This window comes from Ceratotherium simum, chromosome 11 (assembly GCF_057802395.1).
Source record: "Ceratotherium simum simum isolate JZ-2026a chromosome 11, ASM5780239v1, whole genome shotgun sequence".
In the NCBI taxonomy this organism is placed as follows: Eukaryota; Metazoa; Chordata; class Mammalia; order Perissodactyla; family Rhinocerotidae; genus Ceratotherium; species Ceratotherium simum.
In genome coordinates this window covers 22,901,188-22,913,469 of record NC_141910.1, presented here as the reverse complement: position 1 = coordinate 22,913,469, position 12,282 = coordinate 22,901,188, and the positions used below count along the sequence as shown (strand labels likewise).

Here is a 12,282-nt window from a genome sequence, read left to right as displayed (position 1 = left end):
GCAGAATGAGCCCCATTTTTGCTCGGTTACACTACTATGTGCCAAGCGCTCTTTTAGGCATCTGGAATTTGGTAGTGAACAAAACAGATACACTTCTTGCCCTTATGGAGCTTACGTTTTTGTGGGAAATAAACAAATATATAGTGATAAGTGGTAAGTGCTATGGAGAAAAAAGCAGGATAAAGGGATAAGGAGTGTGTGTGTGTATGTTGGTGTGTGGGGGGGGGATTGTTGCTATTTTATATACGGTGGTCAGCGAAAGCCTTGCCAATTGATTAAGTGATATTTGAGCCGAGGCATGAAGCAAGTGGGGAGTGAGCCATGCATGTATCTGGAGCTGAACATTCAAAGCGGAGGGAACATCCCGTGCCAAGCCCCTGAGGGAGGAGAGTACTCAATATGAGGAAGAACAAGGTAGCCATTGTAACTGGAACTGAGTGAATATGTCTCAGATATTCTGTATCATGAGAACTATCTCATTCTTTTTTACATCTGCTTTTTATTCCATTGTGAGTATGTGCCATAGTTTAATTCAGCAGTCTCCTACTGGGGCTGGCCTCGGACTGTAGCGGTTAAGTGCACGCGCTCCGCTGTGGCGGCCCCGGGGTTCGCCAGTTTGGATCCTGGGCGCGGACATGCTCACTGCTCGTCAAGCCATGCTGAGGCAGCGTCCCATATAGAAGAGCTACAACTCTATAACTATGATACACAGCTAGGTACTGGAGCTTTGGGGAGAAAAAAGAAAATTAAAAAACCACAAGTTTCATGGAACTTTGAATTAAAAAAACTTTAAAACACGTTTTTTTAATAACAGCTTGAGATATAATTTACATATTATACAATTAACTCATTTAAAATGTACAATTCACTGGTTTTCGGTATATTCACAAAGTTGTGCAACTACCAACATGATCAGTTTTAGAACATGTTCATCACCCCAAAAAGAAACCTCATACCTGTTGGCAGTCACTCCCCATTTCCGATTCTGCAGTTCTAGGCAACGACTAATCTTTCTGCCTCTACAGATTTGCCTATTCCAGACATTTCATATAAATAGAATCATACGATGTGTTCTTTTGTGACTGGCTTCTTTCATTTAGCATAATGTTTTCAAGGTTCATCCATGTTATAGCATTTCTTTTTATTGCCCAAACATATTCCATTGTGTAGTGCATTTTATTTATCCCTTCATCATTTGGTGGACATTTGGGGTGTTTCCACTTTTTGGCTATTATGAATAATGCTGCTATGAACATTCAGATATAAGTTTTTGTGTGAACATACGTTTTCAATTCTTTTGGCTATGTACTAGGAGTGGAATTGCTGAATCCAATAGTAACTCTATGTTTAATCTTTAGAGGGACTACCAAACTGTTTCCACAGTGATTGCGCCGTTTTATATTCCCACCAGCAATCAAGGAGGGTTCCAACTTCTCCACATCCTTGCCACAACTTGTTGTTTTATTAGAGCTATCCTAGTGGGCATGAAGTGGGATCTTGTTGTGATTTTAATTGGCATTTCTCTGATGACTAATGATGTTGAGCATCTTTTCATGTGCTTATTTATCTCAGTATAGTTTTAAATTGCATATCTCTTTTTATGAGTAAGGTTAGGCATTGCTATATATGTTTAAGAACCCTTCCCTATGTTCTTTTCTGTGAATTATGTTGTTTGTTTGTGTGGGGGATCAGAATTGGCCACCCCAAAATGTGTCTCTTTAGCATGAGGATTATTTTGGGCTGATTACTTTAAGAAACTGCAGACAGGGGAGAAGCTCTGAAAAGTAGAATGTTACCCTTTGTAAGAGACATTTATGTTTGTAAGTGAAATCTCCATTTGTAAAGGTTATCTCCCTCTCTGTACCAGGAAGGAGGGGGATGATCTTATCTCTAGAAACCTTATCAATGTCGAAGGCAAGGACTTAAATCTGCATAATAACCTTACTCTTGTTTATTGTGCTTTTCTGGTAATCTCTCATAACTGACTCCCCCCACCACTAACATCCTCCTCTGTCTTTAGCTGAAGATAGTATTTAAGGTAACAGCCTCTGCCATTTTGGCGAGTTGCTCAGTTTTCCTGGGTTTCTCCCGTATGTACATGTTATAAAGCTTTGTTTGATTTTCTCCTGTTATTCTGTGTCAAGTCAATTTAATTCGTAGCCCAGCCAGAATGACCTAGAGTGGGTAGAGGAATTCTCTTCCTCTCCTACATTTGCTTTTCTGTGGGGATGCTGTTTTTCTTTTTCTTTTCTTGTTTTCTTTCTTTCTTCCTTTCTTGGCTTTTTCAAAGAACGAGCTAATAGATTTATTTATTAGTGCTACAATTTTTATGTTTTCTAATTCATTCATTTCTCCTTTATTAATTCCTTCCTCTTACTTTCCTTAGGAATAATTTTCTTTTTTTCCCCCCTCACTTTCTTTTTATGTTTAATTAATTAATTTTTTTTTCTTTTTACTAAAGTGTTTTTTTTGTGTGTGTGAGGAGGATCAGCCTGAGCTAACATCCGATGCCAATCATCCTCTACTTTATATGGGGTGCCGCCACAGCATGGTTTGACAAGCAGTGCATTGGTGCGCACCTGGGATCCGGGCCTGTGAACCTCTGGCTGCTGAAGCGGAGCCGCGCACTTAACCACTACGCCACCTGGCTGGCCCCTTACTAAATTATTTTTTTTGTGTGAGGAAGATCAGCCCTGAGCTAACATCCATTGCCAATCCTCCTCTTTTTGCTGAGGAAGATTGGCCCTGAGCTAACATCCGTGCCCATCTTCCTCTTCTTTATATGGGACACTGCCACAGCATGACCTGACAGGCGGTACATCGGTGTGCGACCAGGATCTGAACCTGTGAACCCAGGGCCGCTGCAGCGGAGCTCGCACACTCAACCGCTTGCGCCATGATGCCAGACCCTAGTATTTTTTTTTTTTTTAATAATTTTATTTATTTATTTTTCCCCCAAAGCCCCAGTAGATAGTTGTATGTCATAGCCGCACATCCTTCTAGTTGCTGTGTGTGGGATGCGGCCTCAGCATGGCCGGACAAGCAGTGCGTTGGTGTGCGCCCCGGATCCGAACCCGGGCCGCCAGTAGCGGAGCGCGCACACTTAACCGCTAAGCCACGGGGCTGGCCCGACCCTAGTATTTTTTAATGTAATTTTTTTCCTCTGAGAACTGTTTTAGACAAATCTTATGGGTTTTGATGTATATACAGTTTTTATTAACATTATTGTCTAGATATTCTATAGTACCTCCTTCTTTTTCCTTTTTGAACTTAGCATTAATTAAGGGAGAGTTATAAATGTCCAAGCAGTAAGGTGTTTTTATTTTCTGGTTCTATAGTTAATTTCTAGTTTTATTACATTATGATTAGAGAATGGTGTCTATATTCTTTTTGAAATTTATTGAAGTTTTCAATAAATTCTTATTAAAGAATTATGGAAGGTACCAGAATATGCTACCCCAAAATGTGCCACTTTGGCACATAAAGATTATTTTGAGCTAAAGGCAATTGCAAACCAGGAGACTCAGGAAAAACTCTTTACCTCCCTCATTTGCCTAAAAATAAAGTAGAAATTTCCCCTTTTGTAAAGGAAATTTCCATTCACAAAGATGTCTCCCAGGGCCGGCTGATGGTGCAGCAGTTAAGTGCTCCGTTTCTGCGGCCCAAGGGTTCGAAGGTTCAGAACCCCGGGCGCACACGGATACACCACTTGTCAAGCCATGCTGTGGCAGCATCCATATAAAGTAGAAGAAGATGGGCACGATGTTAGCCCAGGGCCAATCTTCCTCAGCAAAAAAAAAAAGAGGAAGATTGGCATCGGGTGTTAGCTCAGAGGTTATCTTCCTCACAAAAAAACAACGCAAAAAAGATGTCTCCATACCAAGAAGAGAGCCACTTTTGGAGACAACTCTCATCACCTGAGAGACTCTTAACCACATAACAAGACAACATTATTTACCAAACCTCACACCTTCCCGTAACTTGCCTCCCCCAGCTCCAAACCCCCAAACCCCTTTCCTTTGTTTATCTTGAGATGGTATATAGGCCTCAGTCATCTGGCCTTCTCCTTGAGTCTCATATCTTTGTGCAACTCCCATGCATTGAACCTAGAAGGGTGAAAGGAAAAAGGTTTTTTCTCCCCTACAATTACATTACTTTTGGAATTTACTGAAGTTTCTTTGTGAACTAATTACTGTAAAGTCAATTAATTTTGAAAATGTTCCATAGATACATGAAAATAAAATAAACTTTTAGTTTTCAGATTATAAATTTGATACATATTAAGCAGCTCTAATTTTATTTTATTTATTTATTTATTTATTTTTTGTGAGGAAGATCGGCCCTGAGCTAACATCTGCCAATCCTCCTCTTTTTGCTGAGGAAGACTGGCCCTGGGCTAACATCCATGCCCATCCTCCTCCACTTTATATGGGATGCCACCATAGCATGGCTTGCCAAGCAGTGTGATGTGCCCGGGATCCCAACCAGCGAACCCCGGGCCACCGCAGCGGAGCGCACGCACTTAACCGCTTGCGCCACGGGGCTGGCCCCTAGCTCTATTTTAAAAATTACGTTATTTAGGTCTTATGACCATGGCCTAAAAGAGAGGCAAATTATCTCCCTTATGATGTGTTTCTATATCTCCTCGTATTTCCTCTGGCTTTTGCTTTATTAACGTAAGATATTTGTATGGGGCTGGCCCAGTGGTGCAAGCGGTTAAGTGCACGCGCTCCGCTTCCACGGCCCGGGGTTCTCAGGTTTGGATCCCGGGCGTGCACCAATGCACTACTTGTCAAGCCATGCTGTGGCGGCGTCCCATATAAAGTGGAGGAAGATGCGCACAGATGTTAGCCCAGGGCCAATCTTCCTCAGCAAAAAGAGGAAGATTGGCATCCGATGTTAGCTCAGGGCTGATCTTCCTCACACACACACACACAAAGGTAAGATATTTGTTACATAAATGTTATTGAGAGTTATATCTTTCTTGTGTGTGAATTTCACAACCTTAATATTAAATAACCCTTGTCTCATTTCATGATTTTTGCCCAGAATTCATCCAAGTCTAGTATTAAGATCATGATCTCTGCTAAACTTTTACACTTGCTTGGTAAAAGCACATTTTCTCATCACTTTGTTTTCAATCTTGCTTAATCATTTTGTTTTATCATTAGGTTTCCCTTGGTGATCTAATATGAGAATCTCTTTTAACAGATGAATTTGGGCTAATTACACTTGTCGATATGACAATTATGTTTGGGTCTATTAGCTTTGTTTTATTATTGTGTTTGTGTTTTTATTGATAATTTGGAAGGTTTGTATTTCTGTTCTAGTAGTTACCTTTATAGCCTTGTTAAAAAGTAATTTTTAGGGGCTGGCCCGGTGGCGTAGCGGTTAAGTGCATGTGCTCCACTGCTGGCAGCCCGGACTCGGATCCCGGGCGCACACCAATGCACTGCTTGTCAGGCCATGCTGTGGCGGCGTCCCATATAAAGTGGAGGAAGACGGTCACGGATGTTAGCCCAGGGCCAGTCTTCCTCAGCAAAAAGAGGAGGATTGGCAGATGTTAGCTCAGGGCTGATCTTCCTCACAAAAAAAATAAATAAATAAAGACAATGAACAGGCCTAGACTTGGATAGCCTGGAGGGATGTGCTATAGACATTGCACAGTTTTTCACTGAAGTACAAAATTTCTTTCTATAGTCTTAATATTATGTGATACCCTTAATCCTCTATTTCTTTAGACATTCTACCTTTTTTTTTCCACAAAAACATGGGATATCTATCCTTTTATTTGTATCTTCTTCAATTTCCTTCACCAATGTCTTACACACTGCAGTGGACAGTTCTTTAAACTCCTTGGTTAAATTTATGCCTAAGTATTTTAATGTTTTTTGATGCTAATGTAAATGGGATTGCTGCCTTAATTTCTCTTGGAGATAGTTCATTGTTAGTGAATAGAAAGGCAATTGACTTCTGTATACTGATTTTGTATTCTGCAACTTTACTGAATCATTTATTCTAACAGTTTTTTGGTGGAGTCGTTAGGGTTTTCTTTATATAAGATCATGTTATCTGCAATCAGAGATAATTTTACTTCCTCTTTTCCAATTTGATTTGGATGCATTTTGTTTTTTTTTCTTGCCTAATGGCTCTGGCTGTGATATCCAGTACTATGTTGAATTGAAGTTCTACCAATTTTCTTTATAGGGCGAGCAGCTCATCCGGGCTTTAGCACTGATAGTCCCATGTCCTGGGAAACCCCTCAGTCCCTGGAAAACCAGGACAGTTGGTCATCCTAATTTTCTTTTATAAGCAATGATGGAATTATTGTATTTCCTCTTCCTTCTACTTTTTTTCTGAAGAAGCTCTTTATATAAACAGTGGTACATAATTGTGGCTGCACCTGAAGAGGCTTTAAAAGTTCCTGATGCCTGGGCCCCACCCACCTACATTCTAATTTAATTGGTCTGGGGTGTAGCTTGGGCATCTAGGATTTTTAAAAGCTACTCAAGTAATTCTAATATTCAGCCAAGGTTGAGAACCACTGGTATATAAAGATATGGAACTATCTCCAAGATATATTGTGTGCAGAACATTGTGTATATGCCACCATTATGCAGAAGACAGAAAAGAAGATAATATTTATGTATTTGCTTATATATACATAAATTATCCTTAGAAGGAACTGTTAACATTGGTTACTCCCAGGGATGTGAACTGGGGAGTGGGAGGGAGACTTTCTCTTCGTACTTTTTTGACCTTGTGAATCTATTATCTATTTTTAAGAGTTACTTTTAAATTCTACCTCTTTAATCCGGGAAAAAATTTACCGTCCTGAAAATGTAGATATATAATTGAATAGACAATATGATCTTTTATTTTTTTAAGTCCCCAAACCACAAAAATTTAGCAACAGCAACAAAAAGCATGCATAGAAAACATTTTCTGAAGAAGGAAATTTAAAATATATTAAATACAAAATTATATTATTTTTATTTATTTATTTATTTATTTTTGTGAGGAAGATTAGCCCTGAGCTAACATCTATTGGCAATCCTCCTCCTTCCCACCCCCCCCCCCCCCACAAAGCCCCAGTAGATAGTTGTATGTCATAGTTGCACATCCTTCTAGTTGCTGTATGTGGGATCCAGCCTCAGCATGGCCGGAGAAGCAGTGCGTGGGTGCGCGCCTGGGATCCGAACCCGCGCCGCCAGTAGCGGAGCGCGCGCACTTAACTGCTAAGCCACGGGGCTGGCCCCAAAATTATATTAATGTAATATATTACATTTCAAAATTAAAATATATACATATATACAAATATATATGTTCATTCATATAAGTATATGTATATGCTGTGTGTACGTATACATATATATGTATACGTATACATGTGTTTACACACACACAACAAAGGGAGTTTCAGTAGTGGAACTATGGCTCTTTTATTTCCTATATCTTTTTAAAAAATATAAACCATATTCATTATTTTTGTAATAAAAATAGAAAGAAACTTAGTAGGCAGGGCTTTTGCTCCACTGGAAGGAGTCAGCTTTGTCTTGCTGATGTGGGGGCTTTTGCTCTTCTCACTTCCTTCCTGGGCCATGTGGGATCCTCTCTTCCTGCTCAAGTGGCAGCCCAACTGCTGGGGCTTCAAAATCAGCCCAGGTGCCTCGTGGCAGTGCCTGGGGCAGGGCCACCACTGGAGCTGGGCAGCTGCCAGTGGATGCCCAGACAAACTTAACTGATTGCTTCCCACACGATGGATGTTGTGCTAGGCCACTCAGGGGGCAAAAGATCAGCAGACAAGACTTTGCCAAAAAGGCCCTTGCCTCTCTGAGGTGGTGGCCAGGACACACGCACAGAAGCAGGCCCGTCTTAATGTTTATGCAGCCAGGACAAGAGTATCAGTAGAAGCCCACATATTATATGTCTAAATATTTAAAAACTGTAACTCAGGCTAACATACTGTTGACTAAAATATTATCCTCCTCCCTTAATAAATATAACTTCAAATGACCTGAGAAGGCCTGGTTTGAATGTAGAACTCCCTCTGATTCCTTGCAGTTCTGTGCTTGGATATGGCTGTGGCAGGCAACTTCTAAGGTAGCCCCCAAGGATCTCCACCTCTTGATATTGTTACCGAAACCAAAGTGGGTTCGCCTCCTGGCGGGTTAAATCAGACTCTCCACCAGAAGCAGTTGTCTCACAAGGTAAAGTATATTTGCAGCAAGTAGGAGACCAAGGGGAATCATTTCCAAAGTCATGGCTGTCCCCGAACAAAGGGAAGCAGGAACCTTTTATTTCGGATGGGGAATGAATATTCAAAAGGGAGAGATGGGTATTTGCTTGTGCAGGCTCAGTTGGAAAACATGCTTCTCCATATACTGCAGGTTCCGGTAATAAGGCCTAAGCTCCTCCTGGAGAGATTTTAGCATTAAAAATAAGCAAAGGTCAGGGCCAGCCCCGTGGCCTAGCGGTTAAGTGTGCGAGCTCTGCTGCTGGCGTCCCGGGTTCGGATCCCGGGCGCGCACCGACGCACCGCTTCTCCGGCCGTGCTGAGGCCGCGTCCCACATACAGCAACCTGAAGGATGTGCACCTATGACATACAACTATCTACTAGGGCTTTGGGGGGAAAAAATAAATAAATAAAATTATTAAAAAAAACCCAAAGGTCATAGGCATAGTTCTTGTGGTGAAGCTTGGTCTGGTTCAGGGTGGTTGGTGATTGTAACTCCTTAACATAACAAAAGGAAAAAAAAAATTTGGAAAAGCAGTTAAATGCTTCCAAACCCACCCTTGAGCCCCTCAGGGCAATTAGTTGGTGACAATATTTACACCCTTGTGTAATGCCCTCCTCTTGAGCATGGGTGAGACCCATGACTTGCTTCTAACTAATAGAATGTGTTAAATGGGATGGGATGTTATTTCTATGGTTAGGTGTCATAAGATAATGACGTCTCTCTTGCTAGCAGACTCTCCCTTCCTGGCTTTGATGAAGCAAGTTGCCGTGTTGGAGAGGCCTACATTACAAGTAAATGAGGGTGGCCTCTGGCCAACAGCCAGCAAGGAATTGAGGCCTGCAGTCCAATGAGGCTTGAGGAACTGAAATTCTGCCAACAGCTACATGAGTTTAGAAGCAGATTCTTCCCAATCAAGCCTTTGGATGAGACCCCAGCCCTGGACAACATCTTGAGAAAGACCCTGAAACAGAGGACCCAGCTAAGCCCTGCTCAGATTCCTAGCTCACAGAAACTGTAATATGTTACAGGCACCTGAGATAATAAATATGTGCCATTTTAATTCACTCAGTTTGTGGTTATTTGTTACACAATAATAGAAAACTAATATAACAGCACTGCTGGAATGGTTGGCCTTCAGCCTTGGCCTCCCGTTAGTGGCCTACTCATCTTCTCTTCCCGCCTCCTCTTCATCTTGAATCTTGAGGAGCCTCATGTTTATCTCTATAGACACCCATCTCTATAGACACTTTCATATCAGTTCTATCACTTCCACTCCCTACTCCTAGATACCCTTCAGGCCTAGAGGCGTATATATACTCAGCTGGTGCTGCCCATGGGAGCAATGCTGCCCTTGGGAGGACAGGCTAGGGGACGACTTCAAGAAAGTGCTGGGAATGGCTCAGGGCCATTTGTGTAGGGAATTCCAGGGCCCCAGCTACTCAGAACATTCTAGAAGAGGGGCTTCAGGTCCTTGCCCTGCCCCACCTGCTGACTTTCCACCTAACTGGAAAGGATATGGCTAGAGATGGTGTCATCGACTAGTGCCCCGAGGAACTCAAGGGTGGGTTTGGAAGCATTTAGCTGTTTTTCCAAGTTTTTTTATGTTAAGGAGACACAACCAGCAACCACCCTGAAGCTAACCAAGCCTCCCTACGAGAGCTACGCCCATGACCTTGCCTTATTTTAATATAAAGATCTCTTCAGGAGGAGATTAAGCCTCATTACCATAATCTGCAGTGTACCTGCCTCTCCCTTTTGAGTATTCATTCCTCAACCGAAATAAAAGTTCCTGCTTCCCTTTGTTCGGGGATGCCATGACTTTGGAAATGATTCCTCATGGCCTCCTATTTGCTGCAAATACACTTTACTTTGTGAGACAACTTCCACTGGTGTAGAGTCTTCTTTAACTCCCCAGGAGGCGAGCCCACTTGGTTCGGTATCAGTGGGGCAGAGTAAGGCCCTCTAACGCACAAGGCCAAGGCCAGGGGTCCCTCTTGCCCACTCTAAAGCCAGCACCGCACTCGTGAGAAGCGCTGTGAGGGCCAGGTGGATTGGATCGGATCCAGAGAGCTGCCTGAGGAGCGTAAATGAGCAGAGCTGCTGTTCATCTGAGAGGAATCTTCAGAGGGAACTTTTGGTTGAACTGGACTATAAGAGTGAGAGGGCTTAGGCAGCAGGGGAAAGGAAAGGCCTCCAGCAGTCAGCCAGAACAGAGTCGTTAGCTCCCAAAAACGTGGTTTCTTTCTTTATTTTTTTTTGAGGAAGATTGGCCCTGAGCTAACATCTGTTGCCAATCTTCCTCTTTTTCTTTGTTCTCCCCAAAGCCCCAGTACATAGTTGTGTATCATAATTGTAGAGTTGTAGCTCTTCTATGTGGGACGCCACCTCAGCTTGGCTTGATGAGCAGTGAAGTAGGTCCGCGCCCAGGATCCAAACTGGCGAACCCCAGGCCGCCAAAGCAGAACGCATGAACCCAACCACTATGTCACCGGGCTGGCCCTACAATGTTGTTTCTTCAGGGCAGAATGGTGAGGAGTTTGGGCTATGGAGTTAGAATGCATCTGTTAATATGCTGCCTCTGCACACTGGTTGTGTGACTTTAGTCCAATTACCTAAACTCTGAGTATCAGTTTCCTCATTTGTAAAATGGGGATAATAATAGTACCTATTCCATAGGTTTGTGAAGAGGATCAATGCATGTAAAATGCCTGGTAAGTGCTTCATGAATATTGGCGATTATTAGGGAAACTGAGGCTTAAAGCACATGAAGGGTGATGTTTCTGCTCCCCAGTGCTGCTTGCCTTGCCTCAGATCAGAGGGAGAAGTGAGGGGGTGGTTATTCAGTTGCTAGAATACTCATTTGCTCAACAAGCACTTATGGAAACTTTCAGAGCATGGTCCTTACTCACGCCCTCCTTCCTCAAACTCTGTGAGAGCCACAGAGAGGCAAAAGTAAGGTACTGAGTGTGGAGATCTGGGCTCTGTGGTGCCTGTCTTTAACGAGTGTCTGCCATTGGGCAAGGCCTCCAGTCGCTGTTGCCTATCTGTGAAGAGAAGGGGTTATCAGTCCTGCAGCCTCCACTTCACCTGGAGCATATTCAAAGTGCAAGATCTCAGGCCCCACCCCAGACCTACTGAGTCAGAATCTCTGGGGGCTGGGACCTGAGAATTTGTATTTCTGATGCACTCCCTAGCTGATTTTTTTGCTCACTGAAGTTTGAGGATCACTGGGGTGGACTGGCGCAGGTCTTCACTGCCACCCACCCCCTCAGGCACTGTGCAGGAAGCCTAATGACTGGGCCTCCTGGGCCTCCACCAGAGCAGCTGCACTTTTATAGGCACCTGTGGGGTTTTGAGGAAACAGATACTCTGCTTCTACCCATTAGAGTTTAGAAACTGCTTGCTATGGTCTGAATGTGTCTCCCCAAATTTGTATGTTCAAATCCTAACCCCCAAAGGTGATGGTATTAGGAGATGGGGCTTTTGGGAGGTGCTCAATCTTGAAGGTGGAGCCCTTGTGAATGGGATTAGTGCTCTTATAAAAGAGGCTCCAGAGAGCTCCCTACCCGCTTTGCCATGAGAGGGTACAATGAGAAGTCTGTAACCTGGAAGAGGGCCCTCACTGACCATGCTGGCACCCTCATCTCGGACTTCTAGCCTCCAGAACTGTGAGATATCAATTTCCATGTTCTTAAGCCACTCAGTGTGTGCTGTGTGTTATAGCAGCCCAAACGGACTAAGATACCACTGAGCTGGGGGCAGGGCTGGCTATGTAATTTGTGGGGCCCAGTGCAAAATGAAAATGCAGGGACCCTTGTTCAAAGAGCAGGAAAAAAACTTTTCTTTCTTCTGTTGTCTCCCTCCTGACTCATCATGTGTTTTAAAATTTACTATTTAATGTCATGCCCTCTCAGGCATGGAGATAATTGCAGGGTGAGTACAGACCCTCACAGGCTTCTGGCACTCCACCCCACCCCCACCCTCCCTGTGTTCACGCCCAGGCCCCCGCTGAGAGCGCTGCAGCTTACAGGGAGACCTCTG

At 43.2% G+C, this 12,282-nt stretch overlaps 1 long non-coding RNA gene across 1 annotated transcript; it reads left to right on the top strand.

Moving 5' to 3' along the window:
• The first annotated feature begins 7,686 nt into the window (after window positions 1–7,686).
• LOC147915947 (uncharacterized) lies at window positions 7,687–9,305 on the top strand. Its single transcript, XR_015553564.1, has 2 exons — window positions 7,687–8,210; window positions 8,974–9,305. It is a non-coding gene; the product is annotated as an uncharacterized LOC147915947 (long non-coding RNA).
• The last annotated feature ends 2,977 nt before the right edge of the window (window positions 9,306–12,282 follow it).